Consider the following 24383-nt stretch of genomic DNA (forward strand, 5'->3'; position numbering starts at 1 on the left):
TATATATATATATATATATATATATATATATATATATATATATATATATATATATATATATATATATATATATATATATATATATATAAATATATATATATATATATATATATATACGCATATACATACAGTACAAAGATGTATGTGTATATAATAGTATATATACACACTTAAGTACATATATACATTTACATATGTATATATACATATTTATGTAGATATACATATGTATATATACAAACATGTATATATGTGTTTGTGTGTGTGTATACATAAAGTATATACATATATGTGTGCATATACATATATGTGTATCTGAGTACATATATTATAATGTGTACATATACATACATACATATGTTATATGTATATAGATACACATGTATATGTACATATATTATACATATATATTCTATCATATTTTATTATATTATGTATATTATATATATGTGTGTATATATTTATATGTACATATATCTGTGTATATACATATATTTATGTGTATTTAATGGTATATATACACATATATATACACTTTTGTATATCTGCACATATATTTATGTATATATACATATATACAAATGAATATACATACACGTGTGTATATACTGTGTATACATGTATGTGTATATATACACATATATACGTATATATCTATATATACACACACATATGTATACATATACATACATATATATATATATATATATATATATATATATATATATATATATATATATATACATACACATAGATATACACATATATGTGTGTGTATATAGAATTCATATTGTGATGGTATACTGCAGTATAATACAATAATAATAAATACATTGTTAAAAAATATATATGTGTATAAATATATTTATTTTGCACATTTGTATGAAACTATATATATAATTGAGGTTTCTGTGGTTTATCCGTTATACAGTGCTCAATACCGGGGTAGAGCGGAATATACGTTATGTCAGGAAAAAACACAGAGACTACAGTATATCATCCCGACAAGCCTGTTTCGCAGGTTCCCCTGCTCTTTAGGGGATTTTATAATATAAAAATATATAATAAAAAGAGATACAAACAACTGTTAGAGTGTAACAATGTACACTACTAAACACAGCATGCTTGCAAGTCAAACTACATTCTCATCACAAACTGTGCACAGTTGCATGGACTTATAATAACTATAGTCATATTTCATAGTAGGCTTCAAGTTGATTTCCAACATACAAATGTGATACATGTCTGAAAAAGAGTAGAAAGACACAGAGTTAATTTAATTCCACCCCTTTTTTCATTTCATAGCAATTGTTAACCCTTCCAGTTTATCAACTTGCACACAGTTTAATTCTATAAATAATCAACCGTTTCAATAAATTGTTCAACAAGTTGTATTTTTCACACAATGAGAATATTTTGTTTACAGAAAATACTGAAACCTTTTAACAAATTACTGTACAAATAATAGCCTTTAACTTCAGAAACTTTTCACAGTGTGGATAAAACTCATACCAAAAAATATATATATGACTATTATTAAGTAAAATTGCTTTTTTTCATCAGGCACCACAAAGCCACGTTAGACACATTTGTCTCGCACAAAACTATTTAGTTAAAAAAAAAAAAAAAACTTTATTCAAACACATTGCTGCATGCCTTTTCCACCCACATGAACTTAATACCCGCACTGTGTATGTGTGCGTGTGAGTGTGTGTGTGCGTGTGTGTGTGTGTGTGTGTGTGTGTGTGATGTATGTGTGTGTGTGTGTGTGCGTTCTTGTATTTCTACCCTTCTTGAGACACCAAGAAGGGAAAGTAGCTTCCACATGAGGTCATCATGGTCCCAATATGGAAAACCGTTGCATCTAACAGAGAGCCAAATACTAGAGGCCGTGAACATTGCTCCAAAGTCAGGATTTTTTTTTTATTGATTTAATGTGCATACAAAAGTAAACATTGACAGGTGCAAAGGCAGCAATATATGATAAAACCAGCTAAAGAAGGACTTCCCTATTCATCCCTGAAAATAACAGTCGATTTTACAACTTCCGGTGCTGACGTAAGACAACCTGCGTCCCATATGTGACCATAGGATGAACAAATACACTATAGTAGTATGACTATAGTGGCCATTGACAGTTGGCCTCTACAGCTGGGTTGCCAAAAGTGCGACACAGGGTACCATCTCGTTTGTCATCGGCCTTAAGCACATAAAAAAATATATATATATATATATAATTTGCACCCCTGGTGGTGAAATCTATCAAAATGAGGGTGGTCCCAAAAAAAGGGATTTTTCAATTTAGCTGTGTGTCGCTTTTAAAAGTGCTCCCCCTCTGGTCAACATATGAAATAACAAGTGTGTATAAAAATGTGAAGTTCTCCCCCTATGGTCAACATATGAAATAACAAGTGTGTGTAAAAATGTGAAGTGCTTCCCCTCTGGTCAACATATGAAATAACAAGTGTGTGTAAGAAACTGAAAATGCGCCCCCTTTAGCCGAAATTAATAAATATAAATAAAAAAATGTGTATATAGAGACATACAGTAATAATTTGAAGTAAATATTGAAGATTAAAAACCAATAACAAGCAAATGAATGAATAAATAAATAAATAAACAAATAAAGCAGTATTTTTCTTACAATGTGTCGACTTTCTTCTTATAAAATTGGGAACAATTTCTCTTATTCTTTCCGTTACTGTATCCATCCATCCATCCATTTTCTACCGCTTGTCCCTTTTGGGGTCGCGGAGGGTCACTGGAGCCTATCTCAGCTGCATTCAGGCGGTAGGCGGTGTACACCCTGGACAAGTCGGCACCTCACCGCAGGGCTCCGTTTCTGTAATATTGCAATATTTTCTCGTAAAATTATGACTTTTCTATGTTAAATTATAACTTTTTAATGCAACATGGTGACATTTGTCATAGAAAATTCTGACTTTTTATCACAATATTACCAATTTAGTTTGTTGTCCTTGTAGTATGGTGAAATTTTTGGAGTAAGATGACTTTCGTCATCATTTTGCCAAGTAAAATTATGATTATTATTATAACATTGCCAAAATTGTAAAGTTTTCCTATCAAATTGTGACTTTTGTTGAGTAAAATTACGACTCTTTTCCTAAAATTGCCAACATTTCAAGCCTTACTTGTAAAATTGCCACTGTTATTGAGTAAAATTTTGACCTCTATCATAACAAATGTTCGGTTTCTCTTGTAAAATTTTGACTTGCTTGAGTAAAATCGCGAGTTTCATTACAATACTGCCACAATTCTAAGTTTTTCTTGTGAAATTGTGACCTTTTTCCTGTGAAATTCCAACTCATTTTTCACAACAAGCTTTTTTATATTTGCATAGTATGTATATATTATTAATGTCAATACACATCTTTATATACCAGAAAGAGGGGGGTCCTAAAGAGGGAGGCATTTTTCTCAGGTCTCAGGAAGGAAACAAATACAAAAAGTGTGTTTGTGTGTGCGCGTTTGTGTGTGTGTGTGTGTGTGTGTGTGTGTGTGTGTGTGTGTGTGTGTGTGTGTGTGTGTGTGTGTGTGTGTGTGTGTGTGTGTGTGTGTGTGTGTGTGTGTGGCCTTTCTGCAGCCATGCGCTGTTGCTGCTGTGTGGCCTATATTCTTCTAGAAGAGAGCTTCTATAGGGTGAGGCCAATAGTGATGATGTGTAGTGCATGAAACATTGAGTGACACAGACACGACAAGGGACACGTGTGTGGGAAGATATAAATATACGTTTCAGCATGACGGTGGAAAGAGGGAACACGGCTCGCTGTCACTTCTAGATTGTGAGCAGGGAAAGAAGTGTGTGACTGTGGGAGTGTGATGTAATCATGCAGACACACTGTTGGTCAGCATTTTGTGGAAGAAGCAATGCAAATGTCAAATAGTAAGACCGGATAATCACAGTCTTTTTGCCCTGAAAATAACACAGACACTTCCTCACTGAGGGGGCACACCATTCATTTTGTCAAAGCATTTTTTTTTTACAATATCATGACATGCTGAGGCTATGAGGGCTTTTTTTAAAACAATATTTTCATTATCTTAACTGCTTTCATTCATGATCATTACGGCTATCCAAGTAGTCTATTTTTCTTATCTTTAATACTTCAGGCTATGCTTATAAGGGGTGTTCTAAAATTAATATTACTTTTGTATATTTATTTTATATTATTATAGAATGTGATCCTTTAAAGCATCAATTCAAGCTTATTAGGGGTGTCCAAAAAAAAAATATATATATATATATTTAATGCTTTATTCCAATGCCTATTTGGGGTGTTGAAAACAATCAATTATTATTATTATTATTATTTTGGGGGGGGGGGGACACCCCTAATAAGCATGAATTAACGCATCAAAGAATAAAATAGAATACAAATATGAAAAAAAAAATAAAAAATAAAAATAGAAAAAGACGATTTATTTTTTTTATAGGCATTGGAATGAAGCTGTCAGGACTATGACTTGGATTTATTTTGCTTCCTCGACGCAGAGGATGATTTGCACGAGCCATGCGTGTATTCAAGTTCATAATTAAATTTATTTACACACTAAACACAAAAAAAGGCAAAACAAAGGGCGCTCACAAGGAGGTATAATTCTAGGCTACAAAATACAAACAGGAAACAAAAACACTTGCACGACGGCATGAATTAACTATAAACAAAAACAGCACGATGACATGGCTATAAACAACTAAAACAAAACACTTACTGCGACCAAAAACAAGTGGCATGACAAGCAATGAGCGTGGCAGGTGATCGAGGGCATGGAGCATGAGCTGCAAAAGTAGGTGGGCATGTTCAGCAGAAAGCTAATAGCAAGTTCCCAGGATGAGGACAGAAACAGAATGGTATAAATAGCTATGATTATTAGAAACAGGTGTGTGACTAAAGGCAGGGCGTGACTTGGAGACCAGGTGGCAACTAATGGGTTACTATGGAAACCAAAATAAAACCATGAAGTGCAAAACGTGAGACAAGAGTCCAAAAAACAAAACAAAACATGATCAAACATAAAACTGATTACCAGGCGTGACAGAAGCATTAAATATTGTTTTTTTATTTAATTTTTTTATTTGTTTTATATATATATATATATATATATATATATATATATATATATATATATATATATATATATATATATATATATATATATATATATAATGCTTCATTCCATTCCTTTTAAGGATGTTAAAAAAATTTATTTAAATGTTGTTGTTTTTTTATATATATATTTGTTTTATATATATTTTTTTTTTATTATTTAATTTTTTAATCCTTCAATCCATGCCTATTAGGGGCATCCCAAAAATAGATTTTTTAAAAATCAACATCATTTTTAACATTTATTTTACATTTTTATTTAATGGTATTCTTTAATGCGTCAATTCATGCTTATTAGAAGTGTCCCCAAAAAATTTTTTTTTTTATCTTTAATGTTTCATTTCATGCTTAGTAGGGGTGTCAAAAAACGTTTTTTTTGTTTGTTTTTTTAAATGAACATATTGTTTTTATATTTATTTACTATTTTTAATAATGTTATTCTTTAATGCAGGGGTCCCCAAATATGGTCCCCAAATATTTGGACTCGAGGGTCGCATTGGGTTTAAGAAAATGTGGCCAGGGGCTGGAATGTATGTATGTATGCATGTGTATATATGTGTGTGTATATATATATATATATATATATATATATATATATATATATATATATATATATATATATATATATATATATATATATATATATATATATATATATATATATATATATATATATATATATATATGTATATTTTTATATCATATATATATATATACACTGTATATATATAAATATATATTTATGTATATTTAAATATATATATATATATGTAAATATGTATTTATATATATTTAAATATATATATATATAGAAATATATATGTATGCATTTATATATATTTAAATATTTATATATATATATATATATATATATATATATATTTGCATGAATATAAAAAGCATGTAATAAAAGTTACATAATATTGCACAATTCGAATTTTTAAAGTCTTATTTTAATCTTTCAAGGCATTGTTTTATGATCTTACAGAAAAAATTATTCGGTTTCAGAATTGATTCTTGATTCATGCTCGCACTATATTATTTGGAATGTAATTAAAATGTTGTCTAAACAGGTTACACATTTGGAAAGTTCCTTCGGGTTGCATGAGAATGGTGTTAAAAACATATTTTATTATTAAAAAAAACGATTAAGTACAAAATGTAAATCAGTTTTTTTAAATGATGAATCACTGCAGAAGCACAAATTGTGAGGAGTCTAAGATTATATGAAAAGTCTTCAAGAACCAAATTATTGTTTTTCCTCCGCCACGTTATTCCTGCCGGCGACGCGCTCTGCTAGAGATATTAATGCCAAAATCAATTTCATGCAATCGTTACTTTTTGTCTGCCTGTAAATTATTTGTTTTTCTGGTAGGCAACCCTCAAAAAAAACTCAAATGGTGTTAGTGATGGAATTAAAGATGGACTCCAACTCGCCCTTTCAAGGGGAGCTGCACTTCTTTGGAATTTTGCCAATCGTTTACAATCATGAGAGACAAGAACACATCTTTTTTTTTTCTTTTCTCGATTTTAAAGACGGTAAACGCTTGAAAGTTGTGGCTCATGGACTCACCGTTTTAGCCTTTAAAGCCTCTAAAACAACTTCAAAACCCTGCATTAACGTTTTATATACACACCGCAAGTATATATATATATATATATATATATATATATATATATATATATATATATATATATATATATATATATATATATATATATATATTTATATTTATATATATAAATGGATATATATACGTATATATAAACAATATGTAATATGTCAAATATACACACTGCAAGTATATAAATAATGTAGTAACAGACACCTTCATAACAATATGTAGTATGTACAATATACACACTGCAAGTATGTCGATATATAATGTAGCAACATACAACTTCATAACAATATGTAATATGTAGAAAAGACACACTGCAAGTATATATATAAGGTAGTAACAGACACCTTCATAACAATATGTAGTATGTACAATATACACACTGCAAGTATGTGTATATACATAAAATGCAGTACCATACAACTTCATAACAATATGTAATATGTACAATAAACACACTGCAAGTATATGTATATATATATATATATATATGTGTATGTATATATATATATATATATATGTATGTATATATATATATACATATATATATGTATATATATATATATATATATATATATACATATATATATAATGTAGTACCAAACACCTTCATAACAAGACGTAGTATGTACAATATACACACCGCAATTATTTATTTATAATGTAGTAGCAAACACCTTCATAACAATATGTAATATGTACAATATTTACCCTATTTTGGTAATTTTAATCATTGCCAGAAATAATTTCTCGGGGCATTTATTTCCGTTTTCATTCAGTGTCTTCTAATCATGGCAGACTTTGTAACAAACAACAAATACGACTATTTTTGGACAAATGAGGATTCACAACCTTATCTTTTTGAAGCCGGATATACGGATGATGAACTGCTGCTTTAAGAACTGAGCGCAAATGAAGACTGAGAGGTTGAAGTAGACGAAAGCCAAGAGAGTGAGGTGAAAGTGCCTCCAAGCTGCAAAATGTGTAATTTTAAACCAAGTTACTTCGACATAAATGGAGTGCTTGCCCAAATAAACAGGAAAATTGTTCCCGGCCAGCTAGACAAAACGCGCATCCGTCTATCGAGTGAGTCACACTTTATACTGATCATTATACACGCGGCACGTCATGCGTCTATTATGCCAGACAGCATACGCTAGCTGTGTACAAACAAAACATAAAACAATACTTTACAGATACAAACTCAAACGCGTTTTGTGTTGACACAGTTGCTAGTTTATGTCTTTCCGTAGTAAGCTTTTACGGCTCATACCGTAGCACGTTGATGTGTTAGTACGCTAGAAAAAGACTTCCTCAGTGTTTGCTCTTTCAATAATAATTTTGCGACAGATTGGTTATTATACGAGTTACGGAACGTAAGTAAAGTTTTGCTGACGTTTTTTGAATGTGAATTTTCACAAACAGAACACATGTTGGCTTGAACGTCCAGGGTGAGTGGAGTGTGTGGATGGTTGGGAGGTTCAAATCGGATGGGAAATGTGTATAATGCCCATACATCGTCCATAAGGAGGAAATTCCAGGAAAACCAGGAATTTTCGGAAAGGGAAAACATATTTTTGCGTTCAATACATTGGAAGAGTAGTGTGGGTGTATGGTTGACAGGGCAGTATTGGGTTTAAAAATACAAACCCCGTTTCCATATGAGTTGGGAAATTGTGTTAGATGTAAATATAAACACAATACAATGATTTGCAAATCCTTTTCAACCCATATTTAATTGAATGCACTACAAAGAAGAGATATTCGATGTTCAAACTCATGAATTTTTTATATTTTTTTTGCAAATAATAATTAACTTAGAATTTCATGGCTGCAACATGTGCCAAAGTAGTTGGGAAAGGGTATGTTCACCAATGTGTTACGTCACATTTTCTTTTAACAACACTCAATAAATGTTTGGGAACAGAGGAAACTGATTGTTGAAGCTTCGAAAGTGTAATTCTTTCCCGTTCTTGTTGTACGTTGAACTTCAGCCGTTCAACAGTCCGGGGTTCCCGCTGTCGTATTTTTGGCTTCATAATTCGCCACACATTTTCTTTGGGAGACAGGTTTGGACTGCAGGCGGGCTAGGAGAGTAGCCACACTCTTTTTTTACGAAGTCACGCTGTTGTAACACGTCTTGAAGTGGCTTGGCATTGTCTTGCTGAAATAAGCAGGGGCGTCCATGAAAAAGACGGCGCTTAGATGGCAGCATATGTTGTTCCAAAACCTGTATGTACCTTTCAGCATTAATGGTGCCTTCACAGATGCGTAAGTTACCCATGCCTTGGGCACTAATGCACCCCCAGACCATCACAGATGCTGGCTTTTCAACTTTGCGTCAATAACAGTCTGGGTGGTTCGCTTCCCCTTTGGTCCGGATGACACGATGTCAAATATTTTTTAAAACAATTTGAAATGTGGACTCGTCAGACTACAGAACACTTTTCCACTTTGAATCAGTCCATTTTAGATGATCTCGGACCCAGAGAAGCCAGCGGCGTTTCTGGATGTTGTTGATAAATGGCTTTCGCTTTGCATAGTAGAGCTTTAACTTGCATTTACAGCTGTAGCGAAGAACTGTATTTAGTGACAGTGGTTTTCTGAAGTGTTCCTGAGCCCATGTGGTGATATCCTTTAGAGATTGATGTCGGGTTTTGATACAGTGTCATCTGAGGGATCAAAGGTCACGGTCATTCAATGTTGGTTTCCGGCCATGCCACTTACGTGGAGTGATTTGTCCAGATTCTCTGAACCTTTTGATGATATTGTGGACCGTAGATGTTGAAATCCCAAAATTTCTTGCAATTGAACTTTGAGTACAAAAGCAGCAATAGAAAGAAGTAGTTGAAGGGAAAAATTGTGGGTGATTTAAACACAAGTTGGGGAAAAAGATTATTACAGTTCATTTATGTTTATTTACAATGTTGTATTGCATGAATGTATTTCTGATGTTGTTGATGGACAGTAGGCTATGTCAATTGACAGTATGATGCACAGTTGCACTACAGCCCTACACTAAAGAGTAAAGATGAGAACTCTTCCAAATTGTCTCCTTTGCTTTCATTTTAGTTGCTTTACCCTATAACATCTGCATGATGTGAAATTATGATTGCTAATGTAAAAAAAAAAAAGTAAACTTTCAGAGTGCTGCCTTGGAGCACTTTTGTGTCCCCACCAATCTTAAAATCACACCTACTCCCTTGACTACACCTCATTTACATCATCACACAAAGACAATACATGCTCTTGTTCACATCAGTCATCATTTGTAAAAACAACCATGATTTTAACAGACACACCTCACAATTTACAACAAAAATGCTGTCATGGATAAATATAATACACATTAAGTTGATCTGCAAAACATAGTGGCCACCTTAGTGACCGTGTGAGCAGACTTGATTGCTCCAAAGCCACTTTTTAACTTCAATTGTAAATGAAGAGTAATCTGTTACATTTTTCAAGTTTGTTGTGAGGTTGTTCGTCTATTGGCGCAGTTGAATTGAAAACTAGTATTTTACCTCTTTGAATGCATAGAACAGACAAAAATATGTGTCGTTGCCTTACATAGGGACCGTGAATCAAAGGCAAACCCCTCCCCCCCAAAAAACGGTTCCACTTGGATCATTTCACAAGTTGCTCAGGCTGCACCAAAACTCCAAGAATAGAAGATCTCCCAATAGAGAGATCATTTTGTGTTCTTTCGAGAGCGATGTTTTCTATCCACATCCCATCATGACAAATGAACCGGAGCAACAGCAAGGCCGGAGACCCCAGTTTGGTCCTTTCCACAAACGAGAGCAATGACATGCTTCTTTTAACGTCTTCCCTCCAATAAAGATCATTCATCAGGCAGAACCATCCTTATGGAATGTCTGATTGGAAAATCAGGGAGGGCGGTTTTGGGTAGGGGCTGTTTGAAAAACACTCCATCCATCTTTAACACTCCACTGGTCCACGCTCTTATTGAGATGAACCGCTGAAGCAGACGCCTCCGTTCCCTAAAATAATAACGGTAAATAGCAGCAAAGTCCAAATCGGGCAGCCACATCACAATTTCCCCGAGGCAGTCAGGCATCCAATTGAGGGAGATACCCCGTAAGGATACGCTTCCCCCAAAAACAAAATGCAGGATTAAAAGCCAGCGCGTGATGGCGATGGGACGTGTAACCTTCGGAGGGGAACAATCCGAGTCCGTGATGGCCTTTCCCGTGCGGACACGCATGGAGGGCCCTCAAGAATCAGATGACATTCACAGCCTGGATCCTTATTACCGTTCTGCACTCCTGTTTGAAAGCGACGCCCGCAGTCGGATAGACGGACTTGGCAATTACTCCGGCGATATCAAGCACGGTCACGGAAGTCGGGCCGGCTTTATTTTGCCTTGTTCAACTTGTTGGAACAGCTGATTGGAGGGCATTTACATTTAGAGTCCCAGTCTAATCAAGGTGCAATAATAGCCCCACACACTACGCGCGCTTTGTGACATTTCATGTTCGGGCCGGACGCCGAGTCGAAGGCTTACATTTCTATAACCGCACGCTTTCTTTTCCGCGCTAATGAAAGAAGACGTCGACGTCGCCCTGCGTCACATTAAGATAGGGTGGCGCTTTGTTGTCATTGCGCTTTAAAAAGTACAACAAAATGGCATTTCCATGCATACTCTTAGTGCTGATGGGTCGCCGCCTGGAAGGGAAACTGCACTTTTTTTTTTTAAATGTTCCTTATCGTACACAATCATCAGAAACAAGAAACATATATATTTCTTAAAGATGATAAAAAAAAGGCTGTAAAGTTTAGACGAATAGGAGTCAGTGTTGTAGCCTTCAAAGTCTCAAAAACTACTTCAAAACCCTCCAACATTTTATATACACACTGCAAGTATATATATAATGTAGTAATAGACACCTTCATAACAATATGTAATATGTACAATATACACACTGCAAGTATACAGTATCATGTAGTAACAGACACCTTCATAACAATATGTAGTATGTTTTATATACACACTGCAAGTATATATATAATGTAGTAATAGACACCTTCATAACAATATGTAATATATACAATATACACACTGCAAATGTATATATATAATGTAGTAACAGACACCTTCATAACAATATGTAATAAATACAATATACACACTACAAGTATATATATATAAATATATATATATATATATGCATATATATATATATATATATATATATATATATATATATATATATATATATATATACATATATATAATGTTGTAACATAAACCTTCATAACAATATGTAATATTTTTTATATACACACTGCAAGTATATACTGTATACAATGTAGCAATAGACACCTTCATAACAATATGTAATATGTTTTATATACACACTGCAAGTATATACTGTATACAATGTAGCAATAGACACCTTCATAACAGTATGTCATATGTACATAATACACACTGCAAGTATATTTATAAAGTAGTAATAGATATATCTTCATAACAATATGTAATATGTACAATATACATACTGCAAATGTATACATATAATGTAGTAACAGACACCTTCATAACAGTATGTAATATGTTTTATATACACACTGCAAGTATATATATAATGTAGTAACAGACACCTTCATAACAATATGTAATATGTTTTATATACATATTGCAATTATATTCATAATGTAGTAATAGACACCTTCATAACTATATGTAATATGTACAATACACAATCTGCAAGTGTATAATATATGTATTTATATATATATATATATATATATGATGTAGTAACAGGAACCTTCATAACAGTATGTCATATGTACATAATACACACTGCAAGTATATTTATAAAGTAGTAATAGATATATCTTCATAACAATATGTAATATGTACAATATACATACTGCAAATGTATACATATAATGTAGTAACAGACACCTTCATAACAGTATGTAATATGTTTTGTATACACACTGCAAGTATATATATAATGTAGTAACAGACACCTTCATAACAATATGTAATATGTTTTATATACATATTGCAATTATATTCATAATGTAGTAATAGACACCTTCATAACTATATGTAATATGTACAATACACAATCTGCAAGTGTATAATATATGTATTTATATATATATACATATATATATATGATGTAGTAACAGGAACCTTCATAACAGTATGTAATATGTACAATATACGTATACACTGCAAGTATGTGTGTAAATGTATATATATATATATATATATATATATATATATATATATATATCCATCTATTTCCTACCGCTTATTCCCTTTGGAGTCGCGGTGGGCGCTGGTGCCTATCTCAGCTTCAATCGGGCGGAAGGCGATTACACCCTGGACATGTCGCCATCTCATCGCAGGGCCAACACAGATAGACAGACAACATCCACATACTGGGGCCAATTTAGTGTTGCCAATCAACCTATCCCCAGGTGCATGTCTTTGGAAGTGGGAGGATGCCGGAGTACCCGGAGGGAACCCACGCATTCACGGGGAGGACATGCAAACTCCACACAGAAACATCCTGACTACTCAGGACCTTTGTATTGTGAGGCAGACGCACTAACCCCTCTGCCACAGTGAATGTATATATATACTTGCAGTTGGGTTTCACTATGTAAAGTGCTTTGAGTCACTAGAGAAAAGCGGTATATAAATATAATTCATTTTACTGATTTAAGGACAAACTTCCAATAAGAAACTTGTGTTTAATGTACTGTAAGATTTTTTTTGTTAAAATAAAGCAAATAATGCCATTTTTTTTGTGGTCCCCTTTATTTAGAAAAGTACCGAAGTATCGGGACAACCCTATGTCATAAAAATATTTATTTTTATATGCTTTAATTGATTGATTGAAACGTTTATTAGTAGATTGCACAGTACAGTACACATTCCATACAATTGACCACTAAATGGTAACATCCGAATACGTTTTTTAACTTGTTTAAGTCAGGGTCCACGTTAATCAATTCATGGTACAAATATATAATGTCAGCGTAATACAGTCATCACACAAGTTAATCATCAGAGTATATACATTGAATATAGTATAGAATAGAATAAAAAGTACTTTATTGATCCCTGGGGGAAATTCAGCAAAAATCAGATATATCAGATTGTAGGTGGGTTTATTTTGTACCCTTCGCGTTCATATTCCACTGTTTTTTGCATTTTTGTTGTGTTTTACTTGATTGTAAAATATGTCGATCGAAAGGGGGTGTGGCATTCACATTTTGTCAATATTCAGTGTTTTATCGTTTATAGAAACATTTTAAAGGCCTACTGAAATTAGATTTTCTTATTTAAACGGGGGCAGCAGGTCCATTCTATGTGTCATACTTGATCATTTCGCGATATTGCCATATTTTTGCTGAAAGGATTTGGTAGAGAAAATCGACGATAAAGTTTGCAACTTTTGGTCGCAAATAAAAAAGCATTGCCTGTACCGGAAGTAGCAGACGATGTGCGCGTGACGTCACTGGTTGTAGAACTCCTCACATCCTCACATTGTTTACAATCTTGGCCACCAGCAGCGAGAGTGATTCGGACCGAGAAAGCGACGATTTCCCCATTAATTTGAGCGAGGATGAAAGATTTGTGGATGACGAAAGTGAGATTGAAGGACTAGAAAAAAAACAAAAAAAGACGAGGGCAGTGGGAGCGATTCAGATGTTATTAGACACATTTACTAGGATAATTCTGTAAAATCCCTTATCTGCTTATTGTGTTACTTGTGTTTTAGTGAGATTATACTGTCGTACCTGAAAGTCAAGGGGTGTGGCCACGGGTCTGGTGACCGCCAGTGTCTCTGAGGGAAGCCACGTTTCTCGACGAGGCGAAGCGAAGGCAGCCGTTGTGGCCGGGCTGAGATTTTTTTTTTCCCCCTCCTCCACTGTGGAAGCATCCCACGTTCGAGGGCGGCCGGTCAGCGAAGGCAAGAGAGTCCGCAGCTGCCTCTTTGACAGGTGCACGAGGAACGACGCAAGCTCTCCGCTCATGTCTACGGTAAGAGCTGACTTATTACCACAATTTTCTCACCGAAACCTGCCGGTTGACATGTGGTGGGGAACCATGTTCGCTTGACCGCTCTGTTCCACAGTAAAGCTTCACCGTCATCTTTCAGGAATGTAAACAAGGAAACAAGGAAACACCGGCTGTGTTTGTGTTGCTAAAGGCAGCCGCAATACACCGCTTCCCACCTACATCTTTCTTCTTTGACGTCTCCATTATTAATTTAACAAATTGAAAAAGATTCAGCAACGCAGATGTCCAGAATACTGTGTAATTATGCGATTAAAGCAGATTACTTATAGCTGGGATCGGGGCCGGAACAAAATGTCCGCTACAATCCATGACGTCACGCGCACACGTCATCATACGCGTCATCATACTGCGACCTTTTCAAACGGATTCTTCGCGCGAAATTTAAAATTGCAATTTAGTTAAACTAAAAAGAAGAAACTCCCGGGAAATTTAAAATTGCAATTTAGTAAAGAAGGCCGTATTGGTATGTGTTGCAATGTTAAGATTTCATCATTGATATATAAACTATCAGACTGCGTAGTCGGTAGTAGTGGGTTTCAGTAGGCCTTTAAAAGATTCAGCAACACAGTTCTCCAAAATACTTTTTAATTGTGCCGTTAAAGCAGACAACATTTAGCTGTGTGTGTGCGTAGCGCTCATACTTCCTAAAAACCTGTGACGTCATCATTACGCGACGTTTTCAAGAAGAAACTCCCGGGAAATTTAAAATTGCAATTTAGTAAAGAAGGCCGTATTGGCATGTGTTGCAATGTTAATATTTCATCATTGATATATAAACTATCAGACTGCGTGGTCGGTAGTAGTGGGTTTCAGTAGGCCTTTAAGTCGGGGTCCACGTTAACATCACTGCACATCATAATGTCAGCAGCTACACTTTCCATCTTAAAGATCTAAAAAAATTTGGGGGGAATGTCCGGCGGGCCAGATTGAAAAGTTCAACGGGCCGCATGTGGCCAACGGGCCTTAATTTGTACAGTGCGCTTATGTCCGCAGCTCGGTACTCAAGTTTCTTTGAAATCCGGGGCGGCATGGCGCAGTGGGTAGAGTGGCCGGCCAGAAACCTGAGGGTTGCAGGTTTGCTTCCCACCTATTGACATACAAAAAATCGCTGCTGTTGTGTCGTTGGGCAGGACACTTCACCCTTTGCCCCCGGTGCCGCTCACACTGGTGAATGAATGATGAATGAATGATAGGTGGTGGTCCGTCAGTCTACCCCAGGGCAGCTGTGGCTACTGATGTAGCTTACCACCACCAGGTGTGAATGAATGTTGAGTCCTACTTCTCTGTGAGTGCTTTGAGTGTTTAGAAAAGCGCGATTTAACTCTAAGTTATTATTATTATTATGAGTTTTTGTCGAGCGTAAACGTTATGGTTGGCCAACTTGTTATTCCGCCGGAAAAAAAACCCCGGAAGTTCCTCGCCGTGTTGTCAACCCTCTCCCTCCTCGGAACGTTATGGTCGGGCAACTTGTTTTCCTTCGGAGCAAACACGGAAGTTCTTCGCCGTGCCTCTCCAAGTCAGGGATTAGTTTTGGAGCACATCATCGGTCTGGGCTTTTTTAAGGTAAGAACGTCAACGCTAATTGCAAACATTTAACAAAGTCGGGCACTTTATATATAAAAAACCCAATAACTGTTGTTTCATTCCTTCCGTGTGTTTGTGCTTTGTTTTGTTTACATTCTGCCGTGCTGCCTGGAACACGTGGGCACGCACGTGCTCGTTACATTTCATCCCTTTCTTTTCCGATCAAAAGTCGTAACGTGCGTTTTTTTTAAAATAAAATGTGGAGTTGTTTAGTGTACTCACGCAAAGTTGCTTATAGAGAGAGCGAATGTGTGCCATGATGCCGGCGAGTTAGCATGTGGCTAATCAATCAATCAATGTTTACTTATATAGCCCTAAATTAGTAGTGTCTCAAAGGGCTGCACAAACCACTACGACATCCTCGGTAGGCCCACATAAGGGCAAGGAAAACTCACACCCAGTGGGACGTCGGTGACAATGATGACTATGAGAACCTTGGAGAGGAGGAAAGCAATGGATGTCGAGCGGGTAACTCCCGGCTACTTGCACAATACATACACGTGTGTTAGCTAGAGGGTGAGTTTAAGTTAAGTTAACTTAAGTTAGAGTACCAATGATTGTCACAGACACACACAAGGTGTGGCGAAATTATTTTCTGCATTTGACCCATCGCCCTTGATCACCTCCTGGGAACAGTGAGCAGCAGCAGTGCCGCGCCCGTGAATTATTTTTGGTGATTTAACCCCCAATTCCAACCCTTGATGGTGAGTGCCAAGCAGGGAGGTAACAGGGTCCCATTTTTATTGTCTTTGGTATGCCTCGGCCGGGGTTTGAACTCACGACCTACCCATCTCAGGGCGGACACTGTAACCAGGGCCGGGCGATATGGCCTTTTATTAACATCTCGATATTTTTAGGCCATATCATGATACACGATATGTATCTCGATATTTTGCCTTAGCCTTGAATTAACACTTGATACATATAATCACAGCAGTATGATGATTATATGTGTCTACATTACATTCTATGATCTACATTCTTCTTCATACTGCATTAATATATGCTACTTTTAAACTTTCATGCAGAGAGGGAAACCACAACTAAGTCAATTTACCAAAATTAAATTTGTTAAACAGTTATTAAAGGCCTACTGAAATTAGATTTTCTTATTTAAACGGGGACAGCAGGTCAATTCTATGTGTCATACTTGATCATTTTGCGATATAGCCATATTTTTGCTGAAAGGATTTAGTAGAGAACATCGACGATAAAGTTCACAACTTTTGGTCGCTAATAAAAAAAGCCTTCCCTGTACCGGAAGTAGCAGGCGATATGTGCGTGACGTCACGGTTTGTAGGGCACCTCACATCCTCACATCGTTTATAATCATGGCCACCAGCAGCTAGAGCTTTAATATGGAACAGAGCGGTCAAGCGAACATGGTTCCCTACCACGTGTCAACCGGCAGGTTTCAGTGAGAAAATTGTCAGTTCTTACCGTAAACATGAGCGGAGCTTGTGTCGTTCCTCCTGCAGCTGTCAAAGAGGCAGCTGCGACTTTCTCGGCTCCTCCATGGCTTCCCTCAGAGACACTGGCGGTCACCACACCCCTCCGACCTTCAAGTATGACTATATAATCTCACCAAAACACTAGTAACACAATAAGCAGATAACGGATTTTCCAGAATTATCCTAGTAAATGTGTCTGATAACATCTGAATCCCTCCCGCTGCACTCGTCTTTTTTTTCTTTCTTCTAGTCCTTCACTCTCGCTATCCTCATCCACAAATCTTTCACCCTCGCTCAAATTAATGGGGAAATTATCGCTTTTTCGGTCCGAATTACTCTAGCTGCTGGTGGCCATGATTGTAAACAATGTGAGGATGTGAGGAGCTCTACAACCAGTGACGTCACGCGCACATTGTCTGCTACTTCCGGTAAAGGCAAGGCTTTTTTATTAGCGACCAAAAGTTGCGAACTTTATCGTCGATGTTCTCTTCTAAATCCTTTCAGCAAAAATATGGCAATATCGCGAAATGATCAAGTATGACACATAAAATGGACCTGCTGTCCCCGTTTAAATAAGAAAGTCTCATTTCAGTAGACCTTTAAAGTGCACTTTTTGTACAGAATGCCACTACAATAGTTTAAAACAAATAAAGTGCACTTTTGTGCATGATGTCACACAAGATATTTCAATAACTGTCAAATGAAAATGAGCTGCATAATAGGAAATCAAATAGTGTATGTCCTTCACTATGTGATAGGTTCCTGCGGACGTTATCTCATTCTGTTGTTGATTTCTTTTTCACAATATGTTGATCTGGAAATTTTTGCTTCGGCATTTTGTGGGTGTGGCACAGAACGGAGATGTTGACATGCGGAGTTTCAAGCACTCTTCATTCTCTAGCGCAGGGGTGGGCATTACGTCGATCACGATCGACTGGTCGATCTCGGAGGGTGTGTCAGTCGATCTCAAGCCAGGCATTAAAAAATATACATAAAAATGAGCAATCATCAATCATACCAAGACTTCACTTTAGTCAGTTGTTTGACATTCTCGGCACCCGAGGATCTTGTGAGATGACGCTGGCTGCTGCAAGCTCATATTTAAGAAAAAAATCACTAACAGGGCGGACGCAGAGTAACACATTTTATTTCTAGAGACTCCGTACCTACTGTCAAAACTCTAAAGACCGACTGCACACTTCCTGTCTTCACCATAAAAGACCTGTTTCATCCTGCCTGTGTTAACAAAATAAGAGTCTCAGAAAGCTAGCGCGCACAAGCTAGCAAGCTACGGAGTTTGATGCCAATGTATTTCTCCCCCGCCCTCAGCGACCGCTTTCTCACTTGCTTGCCCACCCGCACACTCACTGACGTCACTCACCTGCTGCCAGACATTAAAGGGCCACACACATATGCTACTCTCATAACAAAGTGTTTAAAAACGAGTATGCAAGTTGGACAAATGAGATGCCAAATCCAACCACTTTCATGTGGTATTGGACAGAAAGGAGGACTTTTTTTTTCCTCCATTTGAAAATGCGGACGTTATCAGCACCACTGTCTAATTCCAATCAATGCAAGTCATCAGACTCAAATACACCAACTTATATTCTTGTCTTCATGAAAGAAAGGAATCTATGTGTGTTAAACATTCTTGTATTATCATTAAACACCATTAACTTGTTAACAAAAATGTCTCTTTCATAAATAAATAAATATAAATTATAAATAGGAATGAGGTAGATCTCCTCGACTTGGTCAATTGAAAAGTAGCTCACCTTCAGAAAAAGTGTGAGCGCCCCTGCTCTAGCGGGTGACTTTTCAAATGATGCTACATTAGCATTGCTGGTACTTTTTGTAGCAACGCTTTTGCTGGATAATTGTTCAACATATTCCCGCTTGAAGCCAAACCACCGCCAGACTATGCACCCCGTGCTGTTTTTCTTGGGAATTAATTCTTCCTCCATTTGTTACCGGATTCGCACCTTCTCTCTCTCTTAATACCACTCGCAACGCACCGTTTGCATCACAGCTAATCATAGCTACCTCTCTGCTAGGGGAGGGTGTGTGACGTGGAACACTTGACGTGTGTAAGAAGGTGCACTTGTTTTGAGTCTCTGTGAGAGGAAGAGAAAAGAAAGAGTGGGAAACGCATGCAGTGTAATGCCCGCAGCTAAAAGCAACTGCGTGAGAACGTATATTCCAATATCACCATATAGTCATTTTCTTTATCGCACAGGGACAAACCCGTGATACATCGGGTACAGTTGTGATCAAAATTATTCAACCCCACACACAATTTTGGTGTTTTAGCAAGTTGGACATTTATTCCGTATTTTGTTTATAGTCATATCAAATAAAGACGTGTCAAATAGACAAATGCAACTTAAATTGTAACACTGTATTTTACAAAATACCAAAAAAGGAAATTTTTCTTAATATCTCATTGACAAAATTATTCAACCCACTAGTTACATGCATCTTTAGTACTTAGTAGAACACCCTTTGGCAGTAATTACATCCTTCAAACGTGATACAGAACCGGACACAAGCTTCTTGCAACGATCTACAGGGATTTTAGCCCATTCCTCTTGGGCAAAGGCCTCCAGTTCATTCATATTCTTGGGCTTGCGTGCTGCAACTGCCTTCTTCAAGTCCCACCACAGGTTTTCTATAGGAGTTAGGTCTGGCAACTGTGAAGGCCACTCCAGAGTCTTCCAGCCCTTCTTCTGCAACCCCTCTGATGTTGATTTGGAGGTATGCTTGGGATCGTTGTCCTGTTGGAAGGTCCAACGTCTCCCAAGCCTCAGCTTCATCACTGACTTCATGACATTTGCAGTTAATATATCCTGGTAGGAAATAGAATTCGTAATACCTTGAACGCGCTGGAGATTCCCGGTACCTGAGGCAGAGAAACAGCCCCAGAGCATGATTGACCCCCCACCATGCTTAACAGTAGGCAAGGTGTTCTTCTCTTAGTAAGCTTCATTTTTTCTCCTCCAGACATAACGTTGATTCATAGGCCCAAAGAGTTCCTGTTTTGTCTCATCACTCCATAGAACAGTTTCCCAAAACCTTTGGGGTTTGTCCAGATGATTTTTGGCGTACTGGAGTCTATTTTTCTTGTGTCTGGTAGTCAGAAGTGGGGTGCGCCTGGGACTTCTGGCATGGAGGCCTTCATCTCGTGGTGCGCGCCTTATTGTCTGAGACGAAACCTGCGTTCACCCACCTGCAATGTCCTGTTGTAGTTCCTCAGCTGTTACTCAGGGGTTTTTCACCACTGTACGCACACAGCATCCTCTTTCTACCACGCGCAGGTAGTGTTTCCATTGTGCCTTTAGCTTTAAACTTGCGAATTATGCTCCCAACTGTGTCTCTTGGAATGTGTAATGTCTTTGCTATTTTCTTATATCCATATCCTTTCTTATGAAGAGAAATTACCTTCTCTCTTGAGTTCTTTGACCACTCCCTGGACTTCACCATGTTGCAAATACACCATTGACCATCTACAAGAAGCTTAGCGTCACAGTCTTTTTCTAACAGTTTAATTGTTGCTCGTTACGGTTCTAATCACATCTACAGGTGTTTTCAACACCTGATTGAAAATACCTTATTCAAATTCTGTTCTTAAGAGTTATGATCTTCAAGGGGGTTGAATAATTTTGTCAATGAGATATTAAGAAAAATGTCCTTTTTTGGTATTTTGTAAAATATAGTGTTACAGTTTAAGTTGCATTTGTCTATTTGACACATCTTTATTTGATATGACTATAAACAAAATACGGAATAAATGTCCAACTTGCTAAAACACCAAAATTGTGTGGGGGTTGAATAATTTTGATCACAACTGTATATCGCCCAGACCTAACTCTCACCCAGTGTTTTTCAACCTTTTTTGAGCCAAGGCACATTTTTTGCGATGAAAAAATCCGGAGGCACACCACCGTCAGAAATAGTTAAAAAACAAAACTCAGATGACAGTAAAAAGTCGTTGTCACAATTGTTGGATATGACTTCAGAGCATAACCAAGCATGCATCACTATAGCTCTTGTCTCACAGTAGGTGTGCTGTCACATCAAGCCCTGACTTATTCCTGTTTTCCTGTGTATACTGCAGCTCCTATTTTGGTGTCTTTTTCTCTTTTTTTGGTATTTTCTTGTAGCAGTTTCATGTCTTCCTTTGAGCAATATTTCCAGCATCTACTTTGTTTTAGTAATCAAGAATATTTCAGTTGTTTTTATCTTTCTTCGTGGGAACATTGTTGATTGTCATGTCATGTTCGGATGTACATTGTCTTTGCTCCACAGTAAGTCTTTGCTGTCGTCCAGCATTATGTTTTTGTTTACTTTGTAGCCAGTTCAGTTTTAGTTTGGTTCTGCATAGCCTTCCCTAAGCTTTAATACCTTTTCTTAGGGGCACTCACCTTTTGTTTATTTTAGGTTTAAGCATTAGACACCTTTTACCTGCACACTGCCTCCCACTGTTTCCGACATCTACAAAGCAATTAGCTACCGACTGCCACCTACTGATATGGAAGAGTATTACACGGTTACCCTGCCGACACTCAACAACAACACATCATTTTCAGACTATAATTACTGGTTTGCAAAAAATATTTTTAACCCAAATAGGTGAAATTTGATAATCTCCCACGGCACACTAGTGTGCATAGTGGTTAAAAAACAGTGCTCTAACAACTTGGCCATTTCTACCGCTCGACATCCATTGCTTTCGGTCTCCCCTAGGGGGTGGGGAGGGGGGTCCACATATGCGGTCCTCTCCAAGGTTTCTCATAGTCATTGTCATCGACGTCCCACTGGGGTGAGTTTTTCCTTGCCCTTATGTGGGCTCTGTACCGCGGATGTCGTTTTGGCTTGTGCAGCCCTTTGAGACACTTGAGATTTAGGGCTGTATAAATAAACATTGATTGATTGATTGAACAGCTGTAATGGTGTATCTGTGTATATATTCTGTGTTATTGTGGACTGTTTACTTCCCATATACATGAAGTTTGGTTCTTTTATGAATTTATTATGGGTCTACTGAAATTGTGAGCAAATCTGCTGGGTCAAAAGTATACATACAGCAATGTTAATATTTGCTTACATGTCCCTTGGCAAGTTTCACCGCAATAAGGACCTTTTGGTAGCCATCCACAAGCTTCTGCTTGAATTTTTGACTACTCCTCTTGACAAAATTGGTGCAGTTCAGCTCAATGTGTTGGTTTTCTGACATGGACTTGTTTCTTCGGCATTGTCCGCACGTTTAAGTAAGGACTTTGGAAAGGCTATTCTTCAATACGGATGATGTTCGAAAAAAGGTTCTTCTGATGCTTTCGATAAGAAAAGAATACCTTTCTGAGAACCGGTTCCTGTTAAGAAAACCACTATGTCGTGTTTTCGCGACCATAGGGCGCACCGTACTAAAATGCGCCGTGTCAGTTACGGGTGCTATTTCTGTATTTAACACATAAATAAGGCGCTGCGTATTTTTGGGCGCAGGCATGGTTAAACATACGCAAGCATGCAACCTCCGATTCAAAAGGAGCAATGTGGATTCCGTCCTGGTCGTGGGACAACTGACCAGCTCTTTACTCTTGCGGGAATCCTGGAGAAGGCCTGGGAGTATGCCCATCCAGTCTACATGTGCTTTGTGGATTTGGAGAAGGCGTATGACCGTGTCCCCCGGGAGATCTTGTGGGAGGTGCTGAGGGAGTACGGAGTGAGGTGAATCCTGCTAAGGGCCATCCAATCTCTGTACAACCAAAGCGAGAGTTGTGTCCGGGTGCTTGGATGTAAGTCGGATCCGTTTCCAGTGGGGGTTGGTCTCCGCCAGGCAGAGTCGTGACCATGGCGGAGAGGGTATACGTCTCGGGAAGGCTAAAGGTTGCGTTACCGATGTTTGCAGATGATGTGGTCCTGATGGCACCTTCGGTTCGTGACCTTCAGCTCTCACTGGATCGGTTCGCAGTCGAGTGTTCAGCGGCTGGAATGAGGATCAGCATCTCCAAATCTGAGGCCATGGTTCTCAGCAGGAAACCGATGGTTTGTACAGTCCAGGTAGAAAACGAGATTCTGTCCCAGGTGGAGGAGTTTAAGTATCTCGGAGTCTTGTTCACGAGTGAGGGAAATATGGAGAAAGAAATCAGCAGAAGAATCGGAACAGCCGGGGCAGTATTGCAGTCTCTCTGCCGCACTGTTGTGACGAAACGAGAGCTGCAACAGAAGGCAAAGCTCTCGGTCTACCGAACTATCTACATTCCTACTCTCACCTATGGTCATGAAGTGTGGGTCATGACCGAAAGAGTAAGATCGCGGATACAAGCGGCCGAAATTACTTTTCTCAGAAGGGTGGCTGGCATCTCCCTTAGTGATGGGGTGAGAAGTTCAGTCACTTAAGAGAGACTCGGAGTAGAGCCACTGCTCCTTCGCTTGGAAAGGAGCCAGCTTAGGTGGTTTGGGCATCTCGTGCGGATGCCTCACGAGCGTCTCCCTAGGGAGGTCCTCGTTGCACGTCCCACTG

The 24383-nt window shown here is 37.4% G+C and overlaps 1 protein-coding gene across 1 annotated transcript in view; it reads left to right on the forward strand.

The window, feature by feature from the left end:
- The first annotated feature begins 16263 nt into the window (after positions 1-16263).
- The window catches only part of zcchc7 (zinc finger, CCHC domain containing 7), a 157806-nt gene continuing 149686 nt past the window's right edge, over positions 16264-24383 (forward strand). Inside the window, exon 1 of the mRNA XM_061906976.1 lies at positions 16264-16388. The gene's annotated coding sequence lies outside the window, so the exon portion shown is untranslated. The remainder of the gene's footprint in view (positions 16389-24383) is intronic.

The sequence above is a fragment of the Nerophis ophidion genome, linkage group LG01, assembly GCF_033978795.1.
Source record: "Nerophis ophidion isolate RoL-2023_Sa linkage group LG01, RoL_Noph_v1.0, whole genome shotgun sequence".
NCBI classification, from domain to species: Eukaryota; Metazoa; Chordata; class Actinopteri; order Syngnathiformes; family Syngnathidae; genus Nerophis; species Nerophis ophidion.